This window comes from Moschus berezovskii, chromosome 15 (genome assembly GCF_049115385.1).
Source record: "Moschus berezovskii isolate FMDL1 chromosome 15, NW_MosBer_1.0, whole genome shotgun sequence".
NCBI lineage: Eukaryota > Metazoa > Chordata > Mammalia > Artiodactyla > Moschidae > Moschus > Moschus berezovskii.
The window spans coordinates 65,292,771-65,320,770 of record NC_142474.1 but is presented as its reverse complement, the minus strand read 5'-3'; the positions used below and the strand labels follow the sequence as shown (position 1 = coordinate 65,320,770).

Genomic DNA, 28,000 nt, shown 5'->3' with positions numbered 1-28,000 from the left:
ATGATTTCTCCTCCCACTTCCTCAAAGTCTTCCTCACCCAGGCCCATATCTGACCACTTCAGATATTCTAGAAGAGAGCCCAGCATTCATGGGATTATCTGGGTGGAATACTTACCTAGAGTACCGATGTGGCGCTCATTAAATACTATTGTACCATGAAAAAAAGATTACCTAGAGCTCCTCAGGATTAAAAGGCTTGATACATAGAGACAGAGACTTATTCAATACCTGAGAAGTTAAATTTAATTGAAGAACACTACTTTGTTAAACCAAGAAGATCATCTTGGGTGATCTCAAGATATCCGACCATCTCCATGACTAGGGCTCAATTATGCCTTTTTCCTTCAAACAATGTAGCTTTGGAAGTCTTTGTCACAGCCACTTAACCATTATCCTAACAGACTCTAATTTTCAGACTGAGTTGCTGCTGCTGCTGCTAAGACACTTCAGTAGTGTCCGACCCCATAGACGGAAGCCCACCAGGCTCCCCCGTCCCTGGGATTCTCCAGGCAAGAACACTGGAGTGGGTTGCCATTTCCTTCTCCAATGTGTGAAACTGAAAAGTGAAAGTGAAGTCGCTCAGTCGTGTCCGACCCTTAGCGACCCCACGGACTGCAGCCTACCAGGCTCCTCCATCCATGGGATTTTCTAGGCTAGAGTACTGGAGTGGCTTGCCATTGCCTTCTCCGTCAGACTGAGTTGGGCACCTTTTATTTTTATTAGATTTTTATTTCCTCTTTATAAAAACATGATAAGTATTGGTATATTTTATTATTTTTTGTTTTGTTATTCTATTTTATCGTCTCACTGAGGGTGAGAGACACTTTGTACCTTGTCTGTAAAGGTAGGAAATGGCAAAATTGGGACTGGGACTCGAATTCAGGTCTGTCTTCCTTCAAGACCCTGGACTCTCTCCCCAACACTGTGCCCCCCTCACTAGTGAGCAGCTAGTGTAGGAATCACAGGCAAAAAGAGGTGTGCAGAGTCCCACTAGTTATCAGCCTAAGGACTGCCAGTTTGTTCTTTCAAAATTCAGCCCAAGGCCCATTTCTTCCACAAAGGCTAAGCCTCCACCTTTAATACCAGCAGGATTGATTGTAACCGCTGATGGGTATTTAGCTCTCAGACTCAGATGTAGTGATCTTCACAGGGACTTGGAGTCTCCCGAGTGGACAGTAAACCCTTCCAGGGCATCCCCAGCCCTGCAGTCTGGAGTCTCAGTGGATGCACCATGGCTCTCAGTGGATGTTACTGTCTCCATGCGGGAGGTAAACTGGCCACTGCTTTATGATCCTAACAAACGTCAGGGTTCGGGGGGCAGAGGAAGAGAGGCAATCTTCTTGCATCACAGTGTTCTCACGAATTCTGGGCACCTAATCCAGGGGAAGGCCCACGTGGCCAAGCTAGAGAGTTCATACCCTGCAAGAATAAGACTGGGGTACATATGCTGCCCTGCAGGCTGAAGTAAAGCACACCCTGTGGAGATCCCGCCACCCCTTGGCTCTGTTGCTGACAGACATCTGCACTGTTTTCCTCTGCAACGTGTTTGTATTTCACTCTCAATGTGTGCCCAGCACAGAATTTTCCAGTTGTAGATTTGCTATTGGTCTAAAGTATTTCTTTCTCAAAATCTCAAACTGTACATGGTTGTGAGCTAAGTGGTACACAAGAGGAACCTAATACTATGCAAAGACCCCTGAACTATTTCTCCAGACCTTGAGTGACTAGACAATCCCTCTCGCTGAAGCACCTTCCAGGGACCAGGAAAACCTTCAACACCTCCTATTTTGCCTGTAAGTAAGAAGCTACTAGAAACCGGCTTCTCAAGTCACTATTGGTTTTCCTGTCACCAGCATTTCTAAAACAAAATAACTCATCAGAGAAAAATAATTCAAAAGCTTCACAGATACTCCCTGAACTAGGAGAATTACAGAGTGGAATCTGAGCCTTCTTAACCTTTATACCTCTAGTGACTAGCCTGACATTTTCTAGATGATCCAGAAACATTTGTTAATCTCAAATGATTTGCATCAATCCCCTGCATCAAAGCAAGACAACCACCCCAAGTGGGAGCACACCGCCAGAGCTAGCCTCGGGGACCTCGACTTACAAAATCACACACAGGCATCCCACCCTCTCCACTCCCCAAAGTCACCTGTGTGTTTGCCCTTTTTTGTGCTAGGAACAAACAGTACCTATTGTGATTCGAGATGCTGAGAGGCGGTCACATGCCTTTAATTAATTAAGGTGGATTAAATAACTGAAATAAAAGATTTCGAGTGCCCTGTTATTTAGCTTTCTGTTTAAAAACTCAGTGACTACCTGCTCCTTACAAGCCATGAATCATGCAGTGAATAAATGATTTAAGGTGACTACTAGATTATGCCCAGGAGGGCCTGTCAATATGGCTTGCTATCAACTGCCACTTTATATCAAGGCTAATGGAATGAAATGTAATATGAAATTCAGGTTTGGATAAAAATAAAATAGTGGTTGTCTATTGATTAAATTTACCTGAAAGTCTGACATAGTCATCGACCAAATGTTGTATTTCTGAATGAGTCATGTACTTTTAAGAGGCTGCCAGTAAAATACCGCCTGTATTTTAGACTGATCCTGAAAGCTTCTGTTCTGTAGGTTAACTCCTGTGATGCTCAGCCCCAAACATGCGACGCTATGGACCATAACCCGGCACCAGGCTCCTCTGCCCATGGGATTCTCCAGGCAAGAATACTGGAGTGGTTGCCACGCCCTCCTCCAGGGGAACTTCATGACCCAAGAATGAAACCCGCGTCTCCTGCATTGGCAGTGGGTTTGGTTTTGTTTTTACCGCTAGCTCCACCTGGGAAGCCCAAACATGACCAGTCAGGACTGCAGGCCTTGATTGATCCCTGGGCTGAGGACCCTCGACTTAGACAACAGACCAGAGAGGTCCTTGTGATAAGCTTGTCCAAAGTTGACATTTCATAGAACAGGATACCTTTCTGCTACACCATCTGCTGTAACAAATTACCACAAACTTAGTGACTTCAAAAAGCACAATTTTATTTTCTTACAGTTCTAGAGATCAGGAGTCTAAAATGGGTCCATAGGGCTGAGGTCCCTCTAGACGTTCCAGGAGAGAATTCCTCTCCTCTCCCTTTCCAGCTTCCAGAGGTTGCCTCATCTCATCCTTTGGCTCCCGTCTGCCTCCTTCATCTTTAAAGCCAATAGCATGGCGTTTTCTCTCCCTTCTGACATCTTGCCTCCCTCTTATAAAGACGCTTGTGATTACATGAGGCCCACCCAGATCATCCAGGACAACCTCCCCATCTCACTTCCCTCAACTTAGTCATATCTGCAAAGTTCCTTGTGCCACGTAAGGTAATGTACACCCAGGTACCAGAGCTTGGATTGGAGACGTCTCTGGGGAACTTTTATTCAGCCTACTACATTGTCAGAAGAGAAACTACTGCAAACAGACCACTGGAACCATGCCCATCTACTGACATGATCTCATCCGTCTCCAGTGAGTGTGGCAGGAGGGGTACAAAGCCTGGGCCAGGAATCGCCCAGGTTCCATTCTGACCTGGCTCTGCTGTTCACAAGCTCTGTAAGTCTGGACCAAAAACTCGTGAATGGCCTTGTGGCTTAAGCATCAAAACCCAGGAAATGAGGCAGGAATGAGGCGGGAGAGACAGAGGGTGATTGAACTGAAGTAGCACGCTAGGAATTCCACACCCAAATGTGAGTTCTCCTCTGCCCTGTGTGCCCCTGAGCTGTGGGTACCTGGGACAGCACTGCCAGGAAAAACAACTGATGGATGAGACACTGACTCTTCAGTTTCGTGAACCTGAACCGTGGAAGCTATTACGAAAACGATTTGTGCGTCTCTGTCTTGCCCACTCAGGCTTCCCTGGTGGCTCAGATGGTAGAGAATCTTGCCCACTAATTCTACGTGACTTGGACAAGGGGGCCAAATCTTGTTCTATTTTACATGCTCACAATACCTAATACCTAATAGATACATGCTTAGATGCACCTAATAGTTAAGAACTTAGCAGACCCATGTTCATATGCTCTTAAGAGTTGAGTCAGACTGCTAATAAATTTTAAATTAAATGTCCTCTATTCACATAGATAAACGTAAATGTGAATGAAACCATCTGTTTAGTAGCATATTTATAAACTTTCTCACCTTGTCTCTTTAGTAAATCTCTTTAGAAATAGATCCACTAATTTTAAATATAAGATAAAACAGACTCAAGAGAAATCTTAAAAATGCTGTCGACTACAGTGGATGTCAGAGCCTGCCCCTAGCTTCTCCATATTCACCCCTAGGTGTGCCAGCCCTGCAGCCCCCAAATGCAAGCTCCTCCCACTCCTCGCTGAGGGCTCTCTCTGGCCTCCAGTTGGCTGAGGGGTCAGGCAGATGTGTGAGGGAGTTCACGTCTCCTGAGGCAGCCTTCAGCTGATGACTGACAGTTCATGGTCATTGTAGAAGGGAGCCTCCATGGTCCATAGTGCCATTCTCCTCAATAACGCATTTTTGTTGGCTCCCTTGCTCCATCTTAACCCCCAACTCCCGCCACTCCCCTGCCAGTGCCTGTGGCATCACCACCCAAGTAGACTACCTGCACTGAATCTGTGTCTCGGGGTCTGCTTCTGTGACCACAAGTTAGGGACGACCTGTGGCCACTGGAAGTTGAAAGAGGCAGGGACCGGCTTCTCCCCCAGCTTTTGGAGGGAGCCCAGTCTGGTTTATACCTTGGTTTAAGCCCTCAGATATTGAGCTTCTGCCTCCAGAACTGTAGGAATTCATTTCTATTGTTTAAAGTCACCAAACGTGTGGTCGTTTGTTATGGCAGCCCCAGGAAATGACTTACTAGTCATTCCTTTTAGGAAAACCGAAGCAGCTTAAGAAGTGTTTACCTCTCTTAGATGCAGGATTTAATTCCTGTTTTGAAATGGCAACTTACACATTCAAAAGTAGTTACTTGAGGCAAATAACATTGTTCTCCTGCATAAAACCCTCCAGTGGATTGGATCCAACAGAGACTAAAATCCTATCTCACTGGGCTACAAAGGGCTACATAGCTCCTCCCGCCTCTCTGCCTCCCCTTGTCCACTCTCTCCGGCCACGGAGACCCTCCTTCGAATCCTGAACAAGACTTAGAGCCACTGCACTAGCCTCGTCTTCAGCCCGGAAACCTGTCTCCCTGATGACTGCACAACTGACCCCTCCTCTTCCTTCAGACCTCAGATGCCAGCTCTTGAGAGACGCCTTCCTGGGTTCCTCTCTGAAGTCCCCATCAGATAGCTCTGTTGTAATTCTCTGTGGAGCACAGTTTGGCATCTTTGGCTTCTTCCAGTAATCACGCTTTGCTCAATTCTTTCCCCTCCTAGACTGTCGGTTCCTGTGCAGGTTCGAACCTCGTCTGTGTGCTTCACTGTGAAAGTGAAAGTGTTAGTGCTCAGCCATGTCTGACTCTGTGACCCCGTGGACTGTAGCCCTTCAGGTTCCTCTGTCCATGGAATTCTCCAGGCAAGAACCCTGCATGGTTTTCCATTCCCTTCTCCAGGGAATCTTCCCACCCCGGGATTGAACCCCGGTCTCCTGCATTGTAGGCAGATTCTTTACCATCTGAGCCACCAGGAAAATCCTTCCCCCAATATTAGAATAGGTTCCAGCATAGAGTCAGGTTTCACCAAGTATTTGTGAGTGGGTAAATAAAAGAATACACAAATTCTGGTGGAGATGCAGTTTAGTGGCTTTTATTGTTTCCTCTTCAAAAATCGTTGTAAACCCAGATTGCTGCCATGAAGATATATGGCAAACCTCAGTGAGAGAATGCATGGCTCGTCCACAGGGCTCAGACCCTGATGATTCTGCTACAGGGAACTGTGGCCCAGTGTGGACAGATTGGCTGATTTTTTTTTATTTAACAAGACATACTCCAAATCTAGGTTCTCATATGAGGCCACCAGTTTTTAAACGTTGTCTCAAAATATTTTAAATACTCTTTGAGCTAACTGAAATATGTCTGCCAGTCAAATTCAGCCCAAGAATCTATCATGCTGTGTCTCCTCTTCAGCCTTCCTGAGCTTCCAGGAGAATAAGAGGTAGATACTGGATGCATTGAACTGCCAGCTTATCAGAATTTATCAAGGGAAGGAAAGGAGAGCTGTTTCAGGAACCCACACACATGTAGAAATATGACGGCTAATGAGAATGCCCATGTTGGCACCATCCTAAAAAAAGGAAAAAGAAGAAATGAGAGCAAAAGATCACAGCTTGGAATAGGCCAGGCCTACAGTTAGAACTGGACATGGAACAACAGACTGGTTCCAAATAGGAAAAGGAGTATGTCAAGGTTTTATATGGTCACCCTGCTTATTTAACTGATATGCAGAGTACATCATGAGGAACGCTGGGCTGGAAGAAGCACAAGCAGGAATCAAGATTTCCAGGAGAAATATCAATAACCTCAGATATGCAGATAACACCACCCTTATGGCAGAAAGTGAAGAGGAACTCAAAGGCCTCTTGAAGAAAGTGAAAGAGGAGAGTGAAAAGTTTGGCTTGAAGCTCAACATTCAGAAAATGAAGATCATGACATCTAGTCCCATCACTTCATGGGAAATAGATGGGGAAACAGTTGAAACAGTGTCAGACTTTATTTTTTTGGGCTCCAAAATCACTGCAGATGCTGATTGCAGCCAGGAAATTAAAAGATGCTTACTCCTTGGAAGGAAAGTTATGACCAACCTAGATAGCATATTGAAAAGCAGAGACATTACTTTGCCAAGAGTTGGACTGTGAAGAAAGCTGATCGCCGAAGAATTGATGCTTTTGAACTATGGTGCTGGAGAAGACTCTTGAGAGTCCCTTGGACTGCAGGGAGATCCAACCAGTCCATTCTAAAGGAGATCAATCCTGGGTGTTCATTGGAAGGACTGATGCTAAAGCTGAAACTCCAGTACTTTGGCCACCTCATGCGATGAGTTGACTCACTGGAAAAGAGTCTGATGCTGGGAGGGATTGGGGGCGGGAGGAGAAGGGGACGACAGAGAATGAGATGGCTGGATGGCATCAGCGACTCGATGGACATGAGTTTGAGTGAACTCCGGGAGTTGGTGATGGACAGGGAGGCCTGGTGTGCTGTGATTCATGGGGTCGCAAAGAGTCAAACATGACTGAGCAACTGAACTGAACTGAACAGTCAGACCCCAGTACCCAGGAAACAGCCTTCTCATTGTGAGGTGTTGCTGGTCAGTGAAGCAAGGCCCAAAGGCAACTGTGGATGCCCGAGCACTAAGTCCTCAGCTTGTGGTTTTAAGGCAAGAAGTCCTGCCTAGACCTTCCTGCAGGGCACTCTCTCCATGATCATTGTGCACCACATGTTTACTCTTTATGAATATACTTCATTCAAACACGTGTTTCTTCTTTCTTCCTGGGATTTCTGATGACAAGTGTTACTGATCCACCCGGGAGGTGCCCAGCATGTTCTCAGAGTTTCAGACCCTGCCTGTGGTTGCTTCTCTCTCACATGAGACTAAGGGGACAGAAATTTAGATCGATGAAGTCCCTGACATCCCCCAGCTCAGTATGGAATGGGAGAAAGCCCCTGGTCAGAGTCTCAGCTTTTCTGGTTATTACCAGGTGACCACAGACAGGTCAGGTGACCCTCTCTGAGCCTCAGCTTCCAAATCTGTAGAAAAAGGGAGCTAGTGATGACACAGCCTGCAGGCCCCTCCCTGTGTGACAGTCTTGGGTTGCATGACTGCATTTCATAGGTCCTGGTCCATACCTCCTGCTCCTTCACAGGTCACTTATGGAATTCCAGGATGCCCAACACACCTGTAAGAGTGGAAGGAGCAGGAAGTGCAAAGACCCAAGAAAGGAGATCATGGATGGGCTTCCTCTGTGCTTTCATGTGACCAGATCATGCTGATGGAGTGCAAACCCTGACACCTCTTTGAACCAGGGCCTCAGAGCCGCATGCATCTCTTGGAAGGAAAAGAACATTGTTCTGGACAATTCTGGGAAAGATGCTGAGGAAGATTATTTTTGATCACAGACAAACTCAAAATATATTTGCTTCTTAATTCCTTGAATAAATGATTCATGGAATGCATGCATTTTAAGGAGCTGAATACTTTTGGGTTGTTTTCCTGGAACCCTCCATTTCTGAACAGTCTCTAAAGACCAGTAATAAATATACACAGCTGCACAGCTAAGTGATCATGAGCATGCCCTTACGTGTCTGTTGCATTTGCTTTAGGAAAATTCATTAATAAATAAACATTTTCCATAAACATGCCAGATAAAACAAAGGTAATGAGATTCACTTTTAACAAGTCGATACTAAGAATAACAAATGATGACTTTTTAGGGGATTTTCCTGTAAGTTTCCTGAAAGCCTCGTAAATCTTTTCCCTCACCTCCTTTTTTCCCTGACTATATTCTCCTGACTGAAAATACCCTCCTACAATGAAAAATCCACAGTCAATTACACAGAGTTACAGAAAAGATGGTGGGAATGTGGAAAATAGCAAATAATCCTGGGAGAGTCTTCTTCACGTTCAAGTTCTCTTAATGCGCTCAAATGATCCAAGGCTGCAAACCCCCCTCTCTTTTCTCAGGGTGACTGGTGTGGGATCGGCAGTCAGGGATGTAGTATGATATCAGGGGAGTTAGAAGTGTTTTGTGCTGAAATGACTTCCCCCACCAACACAGGCTTCCCTGGTGGCTCAGATGCTAAAGAATCTGCCTCTGATGCAGGAGACCCGGGTTCAATTCCTGGGTTGGGAAGATTCCCTAGGGAAGGAAATGGCAACCCACTCCAGTATACTTGACTGGAGAATTCCATGGACAGAGGAGCCTGGAAGGCTACAGTGCATGTGGCTGCACAGTCGGACACAACTGAGCAACTAACACTGGCTTCTGTGTCTACAGTCCCTATAGTGTCTGGCACATCCCAAGAATTCAAATGAATGAATTACTTGAGTCTGAATTGGCCAAGGTACAGGGTGACATTTGTTTTGGCCAACAAAGTGTATACAGTGGTCTCCCGGATGAAGAAGGGAATCCAACCAGGATTCCATAGCTTGATACACATATTCTCTAAGTTTAAAATAGTCATGGAGAGAGCAGAGATTTGGAATCTTACAGACTTTGTTGAATCCAAGCTGTACATATACAAACAAGTTGTATGAGCTTGCATGGGAGATTTAAAATCCCCAAACCTACATTAAATTTTTTTTTTTATTTTTGGCCGTGCCACATGGTGAATGGGCTCTTAGTTTCTCAACCAGTGTTCGAACCCGCTCTCCCTGCACTGGAAGCTTAGAGTCTTAACCACTGGACCACCCGGGAAATCTCCCCAAGCTTGTATTTTATTCTCATCCATCAAGGACTATAATATTCACTAAATCACAGGATGGTTGAGGAATAGAATAAAATATCTTATGTAAATTATCTAGCACAGCATTGAACACAGCTGGTGCTCAATGTATGTTTAGGTTTTCCTCCCAATTCACCCCCGTACACTAACCCCTTGGCTCTGATCGCTTTTCTTTAATTCATATTCCTCAAGTAACCCAAGTAGGAAAAAAAGGTGCTTAACAACCTACACAGAACATTTTTCTTTTAGTAAGCTCATTGAGTGGTGATTTCTCAAAGTTTGTATTATCTGTTTTGCAATTTGGAGTTTAGAATCTGGAAAAAGGAAGCTATCTAAGCCACAAAGAATTTCTATCTATAAAAAGTTTGAAGATGTGTATTCACCTTTTTCAAGGCTAGCCCTTGTTTGGTAAAAAGTCTCTAAGTATTCCTTTAATTTTATAGATCTAAAGGAAGATACTCTATTATTTTTCCTAGTATTTGGACAAAACCATTGACATGAACACAGTTTTAATATTAAGAAGATAATTTGCTTGAAGAACTAAAACATTACTAGAATTAATTGAGCTAAGGCCATTTAAGAATTTCTTGCCTTTTAGTGGGGGATATTGAGGAAAGGGTTCTGGCAATGTCTCTCAGCTCTGTGTAACTTCAGAGGGTGGTGTGCTCTGGAAATTGTGGAAAACCTAGGTTGGAGACTTAGCACAAGATGGAAAGAAACTGTATTTCCTACCAGACCATTCTTCCCACCAGAAGAGAGTGCATGGGAAACATCTGGCCAGGGTTTGGCACAGCTGGCAACACACTCCATGGACAGAGGAGCCTGGTAGGCTGCAGTCTGTGGGGTCCTGAAGAGTCGGACATGACTGAGCAACTTCACTTTCACTTTTCACTTTCATGCATTGGAGAAGGAAATGGCAACCCACTCCAGTGTTCTTGCCTGGAGAATCCCAGGGACGGGGGAGCCTGGTGGGCTGCCGTCTATGGGGTCGCACAGAGTCGGAAATGACTGAAGCGACTTAGCAGCAGTGGACTTGGTATCAACTATCATGAAAGACATTACTAATGAATAAATAATCCAAAAGAAACTGATATCAAGCTGTTACACACCTGTGTGTAAGAATTGGCTGTCTCTATGGGTAGTGGATGTTTCTATGGCTAGTTATTGAGTAAAGAGAGTAGATTCTGGGACAGGAATCAAGGGCTCCGGAGTGGACCTTAGACCAGGATGTGGACAGAACATCTCTTTTCTCCACGTGCCTCATGATCACTGGGCACCAACCATCCTGGGGGGCGATCCGTGGAGGAAGACCAGTTCTGGAGCTTTGGCAGAGCTTGCACAGGTGGGGCAATGAAGAATCAGCACACAGAGCAATGTCCAGAAGCAGCAAAGGCACTGGTGCCACAGTTCTCAGAGAAGGGGCCACCCAAGAACACAAGGACCCACGGAGAGCACACCCTACATGGTAAAATCTCTTCACACATAAGCCGAGGTTCAAGCCAACACTGTTTGGGTTATAAACATAATCTAAGCACAGGATATATTCAGCTTGGGCTTGGATATTTTGCTTACACACAGATTATGTCCCTCACCATACTCATCTCAATTCATTTGGTTGAGGTAGTTTCCAAACCAATTTTAAAGAGCAGAATCTGAACGGATTGAAAATGTCCATACCTACTCACCAAACCTGGCATCCCACATCAGCCGAGCCAGTGAGGAAACCTGGATTTCTTGTGCTTGCTTTGACAAGGCTTTTTCCTGCATTATGCCTTTAACACAAAAATTATGAAAGGGAAAAAGTGTGTGGAGTCCAGTCCAACTATGATATTATTTATTCACCAGATACAAATTATTTCTCCATTATAAATACAATCCTGAATTGTGCTTTAGTGGCAAGACTGATTCTATGTTTTATTGGTGGAGGAGGCCCCTGAGATCCCCGCAACCCTTGGCTCGGTTGGAAAGCAGAATGCTTCTGTGAGGCTGTTCACCCTCTGCCTGATCACATTTCCAGACACCACCCCAGCAAAACAAGGCAGAAAGAAAATCACCAGAGGCATATCCAATGCACAAGATAAACAGAAGCTACTGGAAAGACGTGTAGGATCAGTAACGAGACAAAAAAAAAAAAAAAAAAGAACCACAGAGCCCAGTTGGAACAAGGGAAGAAATCACTCACCACTCAGCAGGAGAATCACTGCACTGCACTGGGGCAGGTGAGCTGGGCATGTTTGCCTGTTAAATCATTACTGGGATTTAAAGAACCTGCATGAGGCAAGGCCACAGATTGACTCGCATGCTATTTATAATTCCTTAACAGTTTGATGTTTTGCAGTCAGAAAAATAGATCACGGTAATGATTCACTGAAAAAAAGAAAGAAACATATATATTTAGTTCTCTCTGCTGAATAAAGTGGCACAACCACCTTTTGCATTTTTCCAATACCATGAAAATGTGTTTTCGTTCTGCATCACATTATATAAAACTTGGTGCTGAGAGGATTTCTGCTTCCCTCCCCAGGCAGGAGTGGAGGAAACAGCCTGAGTATGGAAATTGGGCCTCCCACATACCATGCTTGGGGGCCCATCCAAGGCTCAGAGGGGAGACCAGCATCATGAGCCCAAGGGCCTTCAGACTCTCTCTTCAGAGGGCCTGGAGACCAGGAAAGAGGTGTTCAAACTGCCCTTAAACCCTGTCTCTAGAGAGCTCAGCCTGGACCCCTTCACGAGGCTTTCTTGGGAAAGGAATCAAGGAGAAGGGTGGAGGTCAAATTCATGTATGACCTTGAACCCCTGTCAACCACCTAGGAAGCTACAAGCTGACCACCGGCACTGGCTCTGCGGCAGGAATTCCTGTCCTTTACCAGGGGATCACCTGGAATTGGAGTCGATTACATTTTACAGTGAAACACCTTTGTTCTCTTACCCCAGGTCTGAAGGACAATCTAGCTACATTTTCAAACTATTGCTTCTCCAGAGAGTTGAAGGATCCTGTGGAGGTATATAATCTCCCACTTGAGGAATGGTAGGTCTGGTTTCCTGGTGGCTCAGACGGTAAAGGATTGCCTGCGAGGCTGGAGACCTAGGTTTGATTCCTGGGTTGGGAAGATCCCCTGGAGAAGGGAATGGCTACTCCATGGACAGAGGAGCCTGGTGGGGCTACAGTCCATGGCCTGGCAGGGCTACACAATCCATGGGGTCGCAAAGAGGCTGGACATGACTGATTCAACACACACGGACATCTGCCAACCAGGAGCTGGCTTCAGGGAAAGTGTGTGTTCTCAATCACCCAGGACCATCACTGGCACTTCCTGTCCATTTCCCTGGGCCACACTGCTCCATTTGACTCTGGGAACCTTCCAAAGCTGAGCAATTCCTCAATGCTGGTTGAACTCAAGGGGAGAAGACTGAACCTCCCCCACCCCACCCATTTCTGTCCACCGAGGGCCTATTATTGGTGGCTTTCTAAAATATTGAAATGTCCTCATTAGGTTATACATCCCTTGAGGTAGGAGATTTTGTTTATTCACGTGCATCTATCTCCCATAGTCTGGAACATGACGTTGCACACCTACAAGGGTGTGACTGCTCTTTATTGATTGATTGATGGAGGCCTTCAACTAAGTCAGCCATTCACATGCAAACTTCCTCGCATTGTCTGGAAGCCCAGAGGCCAGAGTTCAGCTCGCTCATTTTCTTTCTGCTCTCTCAGCATCATGTCCAGAAACCAGATATTTGAAGCACTAATTCTATTCTTTACATCAGAATACCTTCATTTCCACAGCCAAATCTGTGAATGCCCTTCTCTCTGTGCTCATGCTGTCGCTCAGTTATGTCCAACTCTTTGCAATCCCATAGTCTGTAGCCTGTTAGGCTCCTCTGTCCATGGGATTCTCCAGGCAAGAATACTGTAGTGGGTTGTCATTTCCTGCTCGAGGGAATCTTCCCGACCCAGGGATAGAACCCATGTCTTCTGCATCTCTTGCGTTGCAGGTGGATTCTTTCACTGCTGAGCCACAGGGAAGCCCATGTCTTCTCTCTGGCATTTCATAATAAGAACACTGCTACTGCTGCTAAGTCACGCCAGTTGTGTCTGACTCTGTGCGACCCCATAGATGGCAGCCAACCAGGCTCCCCCGTCCCTGGGATTCTCCAGGCAAGAACACTGGAGTGGGTTGCCATTTCCTTCTCCAATGCATGAAAGTGAAAAATGAAAGTGAAGTTGCTCAGTCGTGTCCGACTCTTAGCAAACCCCTGGACTGCAGCCTACCAGGCTACTCTGTCCATGGGATTGTCCAGGCAAGAGTACTGGAGTGGGTCGCCAGTACCTTATTTAGAACTCTAAATAGGAGTAATTCAGTTGTTATGCCCTGTGCTAAAGAAAGCAATGCCCTTCTGAAGGGAAGTGTATGTGTTTTAAAGAAGGGATCCCCAACCTCCTGGATTTCATGCCTAATGGTCAGAGGTAGAGCTGATGTAATAATAATAGAAATAAAGTGCATAATAAATGTAATGTTCTTGAACCATCCTGAAACCATCCCTCCACCACCCAGTCCATGGAAAAATTGTCTTCCACAAAACCATTTCCTGGTGCTAAAAATGTTGGGGACTACTGTTTTAAAGAACATAGGCTAAGTGAAATGACCTTGACTTATCGAAATTAGAGTCCAGAAAGCAAACAGGACTCATCCCACTTGGGACTAAGCTTGCAACTATTTCTCAGAAATAGATAAGTTCTGAAACAAATCTAATTACTTGATGTCTAATCTGCCAGTTTCAATAGGTCACCCTTCATTACTTGAGAGCATCTTAAATTCACAAGACAACTGGAAATGCTAAAGTTCTGAACATCATGATTACTCACAAAATAGTTTACTATAGGAAGTTTGTAACTGAGCAATGCAAACTTTTCTATCCATTTTTCTGATTCTATAAATTTTTCTGATCCTTTTAGTTTCAAAGTAGAAACAGAACATCTATATGGGCCTCAAATGCTAATATGTTGAAGCAAGGATTTTACCTCAAAATCATATAGTACATGAAAATTTAAAATAGTGTTACTAGAAAATCACAAGCACACAATTGTATCAATCATTTCTATCTTTGATCTCTGAGATGTTTAGTCTTGTCAAATATTTTTAAAAGTTAGGAAATTTTCACCAGTGTTATATAATGGGAAAGAATGAAACATTTGAAACTAAGGGGCCAAGGTTAAAGTTTTGTTCTGATAATTTTCTAGCTGTATAACTTGGGACACATCCTTGAATGCTCATAGCTCCATTTTCCTGTTCTGTAAAATGTGAAAAATAACACCTATTTCATAACATAGCTGTAAGCATTAAGTCAGATAATAAATGTGGAAATGATTAGATAGAGCACTCTGTAAACTAGAAATCATTGCGCCATCATCACTTTTCTTCATTTGAAAAGTCATAGTGCCAATGTATGCATGGCCCTAAATTAGGTATCTTAATAGATCAAGAAAGAGTCCCATTAAAAAAACATTGTATTTTAATTAGCATATTTTATAATTCACTGGAACACTATCTCTAACACTCAAGGACACTGGTTTTACATTAACTAATATAGATCAAACATTCAAAGCACTTATCTCCTGAGGATACTGTCTCGAAAGTTTGACATGGTCACCTAAGAGTAATTGAATGAGCAGTTGCTCCAGCAGTAAGAGGCCGCCTTGTCTTGCCAGGTGGTTGGTTTTCGATGAGTAAATTTACCCTGAGCTTTTCTTTGTCTGGTCATTTGATACCGAAAGACCTACTTTATGCAGAAACCACTTCAAAATTATCTCAGAAAGACAAGAATAGCATTTTTTTCCCCCAAACATTTATTTTGAATTGAAGGAAAATTGGCTTCACAACATTGTGCTGGCCTCTGCCATACATCAGCATGAGTCAGCCTTAGGTATGCATGTGTCCCCTCCCTCTGCATCCTCCTTCTCACCTCCCACCCGATCCCACTGCTCTAGATTGTTACAGAGCCCCAGTTTGAGTTCCCTGAGTCACACAGGAAATTCCTATTGGTTATCTATTTCACACATGGTAGTGTATATGCTTCCACATTACTTTCTCCATTCATCTCACCCTCTCCTTCCCCCCACTGCCAGCGTCCATAGGTCTGTTCTCTGTGTCTCCATTGTTGCTCTGTATAAACAGGTTCATCAGTACCATCTTTCTAGATTCCATATATAGAGAATAGCATATATTTTTTTCAAGTGTTGGAGAAAAAGCATTTTGTATCTTTATTGATCATGCATATCAAGACTAAGAAATCCAACGTTTTTTAAGGAAAATGCTTTGTAAAACTTTTAAAAAATATTTATTTATTTGGCTGTGCCAGGTCTTAGTTGTAGCATGTGGGATCTAACTTCCTGCCCAAGGAACAAACCTGGGCCCCCTGCATTGGGGGCAGAGTCTTAGCCACTGGACCCCACAGAAGTCCCTGTAAAACTTCTCTAAGAAAGAAATTCCTATGAGAGAATAAAAGGAAATTATATCTCAAAAAAGAGGGACAAAGTAAGAAAGTCTATGTATTCAGTGTTTAGAGTAACTTTATATGCAGAATCTTTGGAACAATGTTTATACCCTTTGCCTTTTTGGTTTTTTTAACTTCTCTAATAAGACATTATGAGGTTTTTGTTTTTAATTATCAGTTCAAGATGGCAGAAGAATAAGACAGGGACACCACTTTCTCCCCCATAAATTCATCAAAAGATCATTTGAATGCTGAGCAGCTTCCACAACACAACTTCTAAACACTGGTGGAGGAAGCCAGGCACCCAGAAAGGCAGCCCATTCTCTTCAAAAGGAGGTGAAAGTGAAAGTCACTCAGTCATGTCCGACTCTTTGCAACCCAGGCCAGAATTCTGGAATGGGAAGCCTTTCCCTTCTCCAGGGGATCTTCCCAACCCAGGGATCAAACCCAGGTCTCCCATATGGCAGGCGGATTCTTCACCAGCTGAGCCACAAGGGAAGCCCCATTAAAAGGAGGTAGGGCAAAATATAAAAGACAAAAAGAGAGACAAAAGAGTTAGGGATGGAAACCTGTCCTGGGGAGGGAGTCGTGAAGGAGGAGAAGTTTTCACACAGAAGGAAACCCTCTCACAGGTGGATCTGTGGGGAGTTTTGGAATCTCAGAAGGCAACATAACCTGGAAAAAAAAAAATCCCACAGAATACATGCCTAACTACAACTGCAGAAAAGAGAATTTTCCCATGAAAAGCTCTAACCTAACAACCTAACGTGCAGCCTGGCCTGCTCACAGAACAAAGGATTGAGCAAATACCAAAGGAGAGCTAGCTGGCTGCATACTGGCCCCTGCCTACCCGGAAGCAGAGAGGCAGGCTTACGACAGCCAGAGCCAGAAGGCAAGGGGCTGCTGCAGTCTCAGCCCCAGAGACTCAGGCATCTTCAACCAAACTGTGAGCAGGCTCCCAGCTGCTAATCATGTCTTCCTGAGATCCTGAATGGCTGACATCCGCCAGGAGGGTCACAGCCTGAGATCAGCTCTCCAGAGGATACACATGGTACACCTGAGACAGTGCTCTCATGGGGCACCTGTAAAACCGAGCGGCTGGGACTGGGGAGGTGACTAAGATGCGTGGCCCACCTAGGACAGTGCACTTGCCAAGCACCTGGTCGCCTGAGCTGCTCAGATCTGGGAAGGGCACAAAATGCACGCCCAACCCACAGAGACTGAACCAGAACCGTGTCTGAGTGTCTCCTGTGGAAGTATGGGGGCAGAGGCCTGCCACAGGGACAGGGGCTCTGGGTGCAGCAGACCTGGGTATAGCATAAGCCCTCTTGGAGGAGGTCACCATTTACCCCACCATAGAACCAACAGAACTTACTTAGGACTGGGGAAGCAGACTCTTGGAGGGCACAAACAAAACCTTGTGTACACCAGGACCCAGGAGAAAGGAGCACTGACCCAACAAGAAACTGATCCAGACATGCCTATGAATGTCCAGGAGTCTCTGGCGGAGGCGTGTGTCAGTGGTGGCCGGCTGCAGGGTTGGGGGCACTGAGTGCAGCAGTGCATGCTGGGACCTTTTGAAGGAAGTTGCCATTATCTTCATTTCCTCCACCATACTTTGGCCTCTGGTCAAGCAACAGGGAGGGAACACAGCTCTGCCCATCAATAGAAAATTGGATTAAAGATTTATTGAACATGGCCCTACCCATCAGAATAAAAACCAGCCCCCCCCACCCCCGCCCCAGTCATTCTCTCCCATCAGGAAGCTTCCATAAGCCTCTTATCCCTATCCATCAGAGGGCAGACAGAATGAAAACCACGGTCACAGAAAACTAACCAAACTGATCATATGGACCACAGCCTTGTCTAACTCAGTGAAACTATGAGCCATGCCGAGTAGGGCCACCCAAGACAGACAGGTCATGGAAAAAAGTTCTGACAAAACGTGCTCCCTTGAAGAAGGAAACTGCAAACCACTTCAGTATTCTTGCCTTGAGAACCCCATGAACAGTATGAAAAGGCCAAAAGTATGACACTGAAAGATGAACTCCCTCCCCAGGTTGGTAGGTGCCCAAAATGCTACTGGAGAAGAGTGGATAAAAAACTCCAGAAAGAAAGAAGAGACAGAGCCAAAGCAAAAACAATACCCAGTTGTGGATGTGACAGGTGATGGAGTAAGTCCAATGCTGTAAAGAGCAATATTGCATAGGAACCTGGAATGTTAGGTCGGTGAATCAAGGCAAACAGGAGATGGCAGGAGTGAACATAGACATTTTAGGACTCAGTGAACTAAAATGGACTGGAATGGGTGAATTTAACTCAGATAACCATTATATCTACTACCGTGGGCAAGAATCCCTTAGAAGAAATGGAGTAACCATCATAGTCAACAAAAGAGTCTGAAATGCAGTACTTGGATGCAATCTCAAAAACGACGGAATAATCTCTGTTCATTTCCAAGGCAAATCATTCAATATCACAGTAATTCAAGTCTATGCCCTGACCAGTAATACTGAAGAAGCTGAAGTTGAACGGTTCTATGAAAACCTACAAGACCTTCTAGAACTAATACCCAAAAAAGATGTCCTCTTCATTCTAGGGACTGGAATGTGAAAGTAGGAAGTCAAGAGCTACTGGGAGTAACAGGCAAATTTGGCCTTGGAATACAAAACGAAGCAGGTCAAAGGCTAACAGTTTTGCCAAGAGAATGCACTGGTCATAGCAAACACCTCTTCCAAAAACACAAGAGAAGACTCTACACATGGACATCACCAGATAGTCAACACCAAAATCAGATTGATTATATTTTTTACAGCCAAAGATGGAGAAACTCTATACAGTCAGCAAAAACAAGCCCAGGAGCTGACGTGGCTCAGATCATGAACTCCTTATTGCAACATTCAGACTTAAATTGAAGAAAGTAGGGAAAACTACTCAATAATTCAGGTATGACCTAAATCAAATCCCTTACAATTATACAGTAGAAGTGACAAATAGATTCAAGGGATTAGATCTGATAGAGTGCTTGAAGAACTATAGACAGAGGTTCGTGACATTCTACAGGAGGCAGTGATCAAGACCATCCCCAAGAAAAAGAAATGCAAAAAGGAAAAACGGTTGTCTTAGGAGGCCTTACAGATAGCTGAGAAAAGAAGAGAAGCTAAAGGCAAAGGAAAAAAGAAAAGATATACCCATTTGAATGCAGAGTTCCAAAGAATAGTAAGGAGAGATAAGAAAGCCTTCCTCAGTGATCAGTGCAAAGAAATAGAAGAAAACAATAGAATGGGAAAGACTAAAGGTATCTTCAGAAAATTAGAGATATCAAGGGAAAGTTTCATGCAAAGATGGGATTAACAAAGGACAGAAATGGTATGGACCTAACAGAAGCAGAAGATATTAAGAAGAGGTGGCAAGAATACACAGAAGAACTATTACAAAAAAATATCTTCATGACCCAGATAACCATGATGGTGTGATCACTCATCTAGAGCCAGACATCCTGGAATGCGAAGTCAAGTGGGCCTTAGAAAGCATCACTCTGAACAAAGCTAGTGGAGGTGATAGAATTCCAGTTGAGCTATTTCAAATCCTAAAAGATGATGCCGTGAAAGTGCTGCACTCAATATGTCAGCAAATATGGAAAACTCAGCAGTGGCCACAGGACTGGAAAGGTCAGTTTTCATTCCAGTCCCAAAGAAAGGCAATGCCAAAGAATGTTCAAAATACCACACAATTGCACTCCTCTCACATGCTAGCAAAGTAATGCTCAAAATTCTCCAAGCCAGGCTTCAACAGTACGTGAACCGTGAGCTTCCAGATGTTCAAGCTGGATTTAGAAAAGGCAGAGGAACCAGAGATCAAATTCCCAACATCTACTGGATCATTGAAAAAGCAAGAGAATTCCAGAAAAACATATACTTTTGCTTTTTGACTATGCCAAAACCTTTGACTGTGTGGATCACAACAAACTGGAAAATTCTGAAAGAGGTGGAAGTACCAGACCACCTGACCTGCCTTCTGAGAAATCTGTATGCAGGTCAGGAAGCAACAGTTAGAACTGGACATGGAATAACAGACTGTTTCCAAATTGGGAAAGGAGTACGTCAAGGCTATATATTGTCACCCTGCTTATTTAACTTACATGCAGAGTACATCATGCGAAATGCTGGGTTGGAGGAAGCACATGCTGGAATCAAGATTGCTGGGAGAAATATCAATAACCTCAGATATGTAGATGACACTACCCTTTTGGCAGAAAGTGAAGAGGAACTAAAGAGCTTCTTGATGAAAGTGAAAGAGGAGAGTGAAAAGTTGACTTAAAGCTCAACATTCAGAAAACTAAGATCATGGCATCTGGTGCCATCACTTCATGGCAAAAAGATGGGGAAACAATGGAAACAGTGACAGACTTTATTTTCTCGGGCTCCAAAATCACTGCAGATGGTGACTGCAGCCATGAAATTAAAAGACTCCTTGGAAGAAAAGCTATGACCAACCTAGACAGTATATTAAAAAGCAGAGACATTACTTTACCAACTAAGGTCCATCTAGTCAAAGCGATGTTTTATACAGTAGTCATGTATGGATGTGAGAGTTGGACTATACAGAAAGCTGAGTGCTAAAGAATTGATGCTTTTGAACTGTGGTGTTGGAGAAGTTTTTTGAAAGTCCCTTGGACTGCAAGGAGATCCAACCAGTCCATCCTAAAGGAAATCAATCCTGAATATTCACTGGGAGGACTGATGCTGAAGCTGAAACTCTAATACTTTGGCCACCTGATGAGAAGAACCAACTCATTGGAAAAGACCCTGATCTGGAAAAGATTGAAGGTGGGAGGAGAAGGGGATGACAGAGGAAGAGATGGTTGGATGGCATCACCGATGCAATGGACATGAGTTTGAGTAAACTCCGGGAGTTGGTGATGGACGGGGAAGCCTGGCGTGCTGCAGTCCATGGGGTCGCAAAGAGTCAGACATGACTGAGCGACTGAACTGAACTGAAGGAAAATTTAAAAATATATATTTTCCACTATCTCATTTGATGGCAAAAGAGAAAGCAAATCAAAGGAATACGGTAAAATTATAGACTGTAGTTAAATATTTCCAATGACCTGATAGGTTTTTCCAAGGTTGTTGTTCAGTCGCTCAGTCGTGTCTGACTCTTTTCGACCCCATGGACTGCACCACACCAGGCTTCCCTGTCCTTCACCATCTCCTGGAGCTTGCTCAAACTCATGTCCATCGAGTCACTGACGCATCAACCATCTCATCCTCTGTCTTCCCCTTCTCCTCCTGTCTTCAATCTTTCCCAGCATCAGGGTCTTTTCCAAGGAGTCGGTTATTCTCATAAGATAGCCAAAGTATTGGAGTTTCAGCTTCGGCATCAGTCCTTCCAATGAATATTCAGATTTGATTTCCTTAAGGATTGACTGGCTTGATCTCCTTGCAGCCCAAGGAACTCTCAAGAGTCTTCTCCAGCACCACATTTCAAAAGCATCAATTCTTCAGCACTCAGCTTTCTTTATGGTCCAACTCTCACATCCATACCTGCCTACTGGAAAAACCATAGCTTTGACTAGACAGACCTTTGTTGGCAAGGTAATGTCTCTGCTTTTTAATATGCTGTCTAGGTTTGTCATAGAAGTAAATTTTATTTAATTCTACTGAGTCTTACTGAGCTGTTCAAACCAGAACTGTGTGTTGAATTGTATTTCTTTATTTGCCTATCATCACAATTCAATAATAGTTAATAATAAGAGTTACCCTGTATCATCACTTACAATGGGCCACACCCTATGTTAGCATCTTTACCTACATTATGGCTTTAAATCTCCGAAATGGCCTTTGAAGTACACACCATTCACATTCATACTTTCTAGAATAAAAATTAAGTGATCATATGTAAGGTCACACATCCAATAAGAGGAAGATTCCAGGTCACATCAGTAGCAATGCTAACAACTTATCACTTAGCATATATGGTGCTACCAAATGCAGAAAATGCTTATTGGATATTAGCTGATTACAGTTTTGATTGAGTATAATGAAAATATACTGACTTATAAAATATTAACTGCCACATGACTGTACTTTTATAGATTTGAGTGAAAAAATTTGAAGTTATATTGCATGTATAATATTTGATTAGTTTCAGATAGCCAAACTAAGCCTAGATTAGGAAACTTGCACCTAGCTCTAATAAGTAATCTATATTCTGACATCGTTTTACTTTTGAACAGCTAAATTACACAGGGGACTAGAATCCCAGACAAGGTTCTGAGGAGAATCTCTCCCATGCTTAATATGCAATGATTAATGGGTGAAATAACCCTAACCTTGAATTCTCTAACATCTTAGGTTATGCCCTAAACATTACATTTATGCTGTAATTTTGTTTCATTTTGGTGAAAAGAAAGGAACTCTTATAGGCAATGCCTATTGAGCTGTTGTGGTCAAATATTTATTAAAAAGACCATATTGATTTGCAGATTATGACTGACCACATATGAACCCTTCTTTCCAGTGACATTCTTATTTAAGGTATTGATTAAGGGCTTTTCATGCAGAAAGCATTTCTCTTGTCAGTTCAGTTATGCTGGCTTTTGTAATAAGCTAATTTGATTTCCTTTTTTAACCTTTGTTTGATTAGGGGAACGACATTTGCATTAAAATTCAAGAGAGATGAAGTCTGCCATCGATCTTGACTTCCTCATGGACCTCTTGTACTTAGCGAAAGATGATTTAGAGAATGTCAAGAGTCTTGGAACAACCATAATGAGAGAGGGAAAAAAATCACTTCAGACTTACACACCAGTAAGGGCTTATTTGACAGAAAGGGCAATTGCGTTTGGTGGATAGATTTTAGAGAAATCAAATTCAGGAAGTTTAATTTTGTTCTTAGGGCAAGTCATGAAGAAAGCTGTAAGATGAACTGCCATTAATAAAGTACTCCCTAGTTAAACCAAAACATTTCCAAACAACTGAAGAGGTTAAACAAAACATGTATATTGTTACTTGCCACAAAGGAGGAAGAAAAGTAAAATCTAATATTTCTTTATAAACATGTTCCTGGTAAAATACTAACCTCAAACAAGTTTGTGGTTAACTAGAGTTAATCCTTTTCATACTGTTCATGAGGTTCTCAAGGCTAAAAAGAAAGAAAGCTTAGCACCAAAGAATTGATGCTTTTGAACTGTGGTGTTGGAGAAGACTCTTGAGAGTTCCTTGGACTGCAAAGAGATCAAACCAGTCAATCCTAAAGGGAATCAGTCCTGAATATTCATTGGAAGAACTAATGTGGAAGCTGAAACTCCAATACTTTGGCCACCTTATGGGAAGAACTGACTCTTTGGAAAAGACCCTGATGCTGGGAAAGATTGAAGGTGAGAGGAGAAGGGGATGACAGAAGATGAGATGGTTGGATGGCATTACCAACTCAATGGACATGAATTTGAGCAAGCTCAGGGAGTTGGTGATGGACAGGGAAGCCTAATGTGCTGCAGCCCATGGGGTTGCAAAGAGTCAGACAAAACTGAGCAACTAAACTGAGAGTGAGTTAATACCCTATTGTTGTCTCTGAGAATTGTGGAGATAAAACCCATATCAGTTCAAGTCCTCCACTGGCCTTGTTATTGTTCAGTCGCTCAGTCATGTCTGACTCTTTGTGACCCCGTGGACTGCAGCATGCCAGGCTTCCCTGTCCTTCTCCATCTCCAGGAACTTGCTCGTACTCATGTCCATTGAGTCGCTGATGCCATCCAACCATCTCATCCTCTGTCATCTTCTTCTCCTCCTGCCCTCAATCTTTCCCAGCATCAGGGTCTTTTCCAGTGAGTCAGCTCCCCCAGGCTTAATCAGTCCTCTTTCATAATAACACTCAAAGATATGTGCAACTTCTTACAGTTGCCTTTGACTCTGGATCCTTTCCCTAAGGAGGAAATCAATGTATTGTGTGGCTTCAATGGCTTAGTTCCATTACTTATTCCTGAAATCTCCTCCAAAGATCTCTATTTGAATCTTTTCTGGCAATGAAGACTCTTTCCATTTTATGAGGAGTTTCACTGGGCTGGGGATTTTTAGTTCAAGAGAAATTCGCCTAAAATGAAACTAGGGATGTATTAAATTCTCAGTGGAATACGTGGAAACTATATCACATGGGCCCACCCGTTTTACAATAGTGACTCAGAATGTTTTTCAGCTGACACAATGTAGGAGTTAGAAAAATCAAAAGACAAGAAGGAGGAACAACTTGCAAGGAATTGGTTGCAACATTTCTGGTTCCCAATATAATTGGAAACTCTCTTAGCTCAACTGGGTAAATTATCATGCTTCTAGGTCACTTGGAAGAACTTTGAGGGTCAGGAGGTCTTTGCTAATTTCTTTCTTTCTCTGGAAAAGTCATTGAGTTTATTTACTGAAAGTAACTTTCCATTATCCATTTTTCTGCCAGAGGTGATTCACCTCCAGTCCCCAATTTCCCGATTTTATAGCTTAAAGTTGTGGCTTGACTCTCTTTTTATATTAATTCTTAAATTAATGTAAATTGATATATTTCTCCTTTAAAATAACATAAGCTAAGATACTAGGAAATCAGCTTCTTAAAAACCCAATTCAATTTGGAAGTATATAATTGACTTTTGGCCTATGGCACTAGAGGTAAATCTAATACTTCCCTTCTTCTGGGAGTAATGTTACACAATTATACACATTTTAAGGACTGCAGATAAAATATGATTATTCAGAGAAAGACCAATGTTCAGCTGATATCTGTGGTTCTACAGCAATAATTAGATTCTAATTAGGAAAGAATGAGAACCACTGAACACCAGGAGAATAAAGGACTGTAAAGAAGGTACAACCTTGTCTTGTTATAGATGAGGAAATTTGGTCAAAGAGAGGGAACTGCTATGTGAAATACTTCCAAATTAATAAAATAAGACAACTACAATTTACTTTCAAATTCCATGAAGTTAGGTTCTTTTACAGTAAATATGGCACCATTTAATCTTATGTCTAACAAATAATTGAGATGAAAAATGTTCCACTGATGGCACCAAGCTTTCATACCGTTAGTAGTATGGAAGTAGATTATCCATAAAACATGGCAGAAGAATTTAAGGAAAGTATTTTCATATGTCCCATATGGGCAAATCATTAACTGTTCTTTCATGTTGTGAACCCAAAAGTATCTCTATTATATTTTATATTGTGTTAAAAATCAATATAATGTAATATAAAATTCATCCAGAGGATAACATATTTATGTATTCCCAAGGCATGTTAAGTTGAGACATTTATTTGGACTTTAATTTAAAAAATAACACTGCTTAGCTTCTGCCGGCATTGTTCCTCCCATTTTATTACAGCCCCCAGTCCTGGCACCTGGGAAATTCATCAGACTCATCTCTGTGGAGGTTTAGAGGGCAGACACATCATTTTTTTAAATCTTCAGTTGCCCTTCAAATCCGCTGAACAGAATTCCTTATCTCCTAACAAAGATTTTACTAGAGTATTTTATGTGTAATTCATCAGAATATCTGCTAAGATGTTCAGTTTTGTTTTTAAAAGGAGCATTGTGGCAGACAAGCCTGAGGTTTAAAAAGTCTGATTCTACCTGCCTTTCATTTTCCCTGTGGCCTCTGAAGTGTGGTTTATTGGAAACCACCACGTTACTATTCCTGTCTCAACTGACTCCTCATTACTCAAAGCCAATAATAATTGCTAAATATGACTAATATCACGTGGAAGTTCGCAAAGTTCACTGCTAACCTTCATTCCAGCTCACAATGTTTTCAAGGTTAATAGATTGATTTCAAGCCGAGATATGATGCATTTATAAAATGGGAGAAAATGAAAAATTTGGCATCACCAATATGCGAATAGTTTTAAATGATTCATTTGTTACATTTGGACTATAGCCATGAAATTCATTTGATATATATCACATAGTTATATTCTAACCTAGACACTGGAAAATAAATTAATGATACATTTTAACATTAGACAATTTTACGAACACACACACACACACACACTAATCCAGGATGAGAATCAGGGCATTATAACTTACTGGCTATTCCAGCTGGGGGATACTAGGCATTTAAGACAGAGTCTAACTGCTTTCAAAGACTGAGACTGCTCTAACACACAGCTCAGTTACAGCCATGACCCTAAGAGGCTAGTTGCCAATTCTGTCCCTTGGTGTCCTTGCTTGGAGGAAAGACAAATGAAATTCCTGACCTCATCTCAGTTCTGTGCTTCCTGCAGTTTTTGGCACCCAGGTTCTGGCCCACAGAATCTCCTGTTTTGCCCACACCCTTGATTGGACTCATCAAGGTTTCTAGGGTCCCAGAGAGACCTTAGGAGAAGGCAATGGCACCCCACTTCGGTACTCTTGCCTGGAAAATCCCATGGACAGAGGAGCCTGGTGGGCTGCAGTCCATGGGGTCACAAAGAGTCGGGCACGACTGAGCGACTTCACTTTCACTTTTCACTTTCATGCATTAGAGAAGGAAATGGCAACCCACTCCAGTGTTCTTGCCTGGAGAATCCCAGGGACAGTGGAGCCTGGTTGGCTGCCATCTCTGGGGTTGCACAGAGTCGGACATGACTGAAGCGACTTAGCAGCAGCAGCAGCAGAGAGACCTTAACCACCGCCTTTCTGATCCTCCCCCATGCCCACTCTGAGCCCGTTCCCACAATCTGTTTCTGAGCCTGGATTTTAATTACAGTTTGGTGAGGTTGGGGAGTCCTGGCCCCTGGCCCAGCTTTGCCAGAACCTGGCCCACCGAACTGGAGGCAGCATTTCCTGGGAGGGCCTCCCATGTCCCGGTAGGCTTCCTGGTCCTCATTAAGAGCAAGCCAGAGAGGCCTGCGGTTTCTTCCTCTCAGTTGTTGTTCAGTTCGTCATCCTCCTTGATTTCAGAAAGCTCAGACCACTAACTGCCCCTGCTAGCAGACTGGACCTCCTATATGTCTCTGCTCTTCCCACCTTTCTTCCTGGTTAATTAGCCCACCCACAATGAATACTGTGGTTGTCTACAGTGCCACTGAGCTCCACTTACCTGCAGACGTGCACGCAAACCCTTTGGCTTGGCACTCAAGTTTTCCTACCTGCAATACCACTTTCCTGCTCCTGAGGTCCTTCGGGAACAGACAGCCTGTGATCTCCCTTGACTCAGCTCTCCGCTCACTGTGAACTTGGGCCCGTCACTTAATCTAGCTGAGCCTCCCTTTCTCAGCTCTGCGGAATAACACCTTCCTTACTCATTGTGAGGATTAACCACACAGCGCAGACAATTTATAGCATGCTCTAGGCACACGACAAGGGCCCCACGCACTTGTAAGAAGACTTTGTTAGCTGCCTGCAGTTCTCAGCACTTCTCAAAGGCTTGCTACCTGCTCACTTCCCACTCACTTTCTAAGGCCATGTCAGAATCCACTGTGATGAAGGTACACTAATAACTCTAAGAACACAGTGGTGCTTGATCTCATCTTGCCATTTCCTAGTTTCTCATGTTTGACCATCTTGTCTTTCCCAACAGATTATTGGGAAATAATCCAATAATTGTTGGAAATGAGCTCCAGGAGGACAAACTGGGAGAAATATCAATAACCTCAGATATGCAGATGATACCACCCTTATGGCAGAAAGTGAAGAGGAACTAAAAAGCCTCTTGATGAAAGTGAAAAAGGAGAGTGAAAAGGTTGGCTTGAAGCTCAACATTCAGAAAACAAAGATCATGGCATCTGGTCCCATCACTTCATGGGAAATAGATGGGGAAACAGCGGAAGCAGTGTCAGACTTTATTTTTTGGGGCTCCAAAATCACTGCAGATGCTGATTGCACCCAGGAAATTAAAAGACACTTACTCCTTGGAAGGAAAGTCATGACCAACCTTGATAGTATATTAAAAAGCAGAGACATTACTTTGCCAACCAAGGTCCGTCTAGTCAAGGCTATGGTTTTTCCCGTGGTCATGTATGGATGTGAGAGTTGGACTGTGAAGAAGGTTGATCACCGAAGAATTGATGCTTTTGAACTGTGGTGCTGGAGAAGACTCTTGAGAGTCCCTTGGACTGCAAGGAGATCCAACCAGTCCATTTTAGAGGAGATCAATC

At 43.3% G+C, this 28,000-nt stretch overlaps 1 long non-coding RNA gene across 2 annotated transcripts; it reads right to left on the bottom strand.

The window, feature by feature from the left end:
- On the bottom strand, nt 1–27,135 carry LOC148775458 (uncharacterized). 2 transcript variants are annotated; one of them, XR_016039194.1, is made up of 4 exons: nt 26,944–27,135; nt 11,569–11,753; nt 11,064–11,158; nt 1–7,011 (listed from the first exon to the last, which is right to left on the bottom strand). It is a non-coding gene; the product is annotated as an uncharacterized LOC148775458 (long non-coding RNA). The 2 variants fall into 2 exon arrangements; XR_016039195.1 differs by having other exon boundaries at nt 1–6,231.
- Nucleotides 27,136–28,000: the final 865 nt, after the last annotated feature.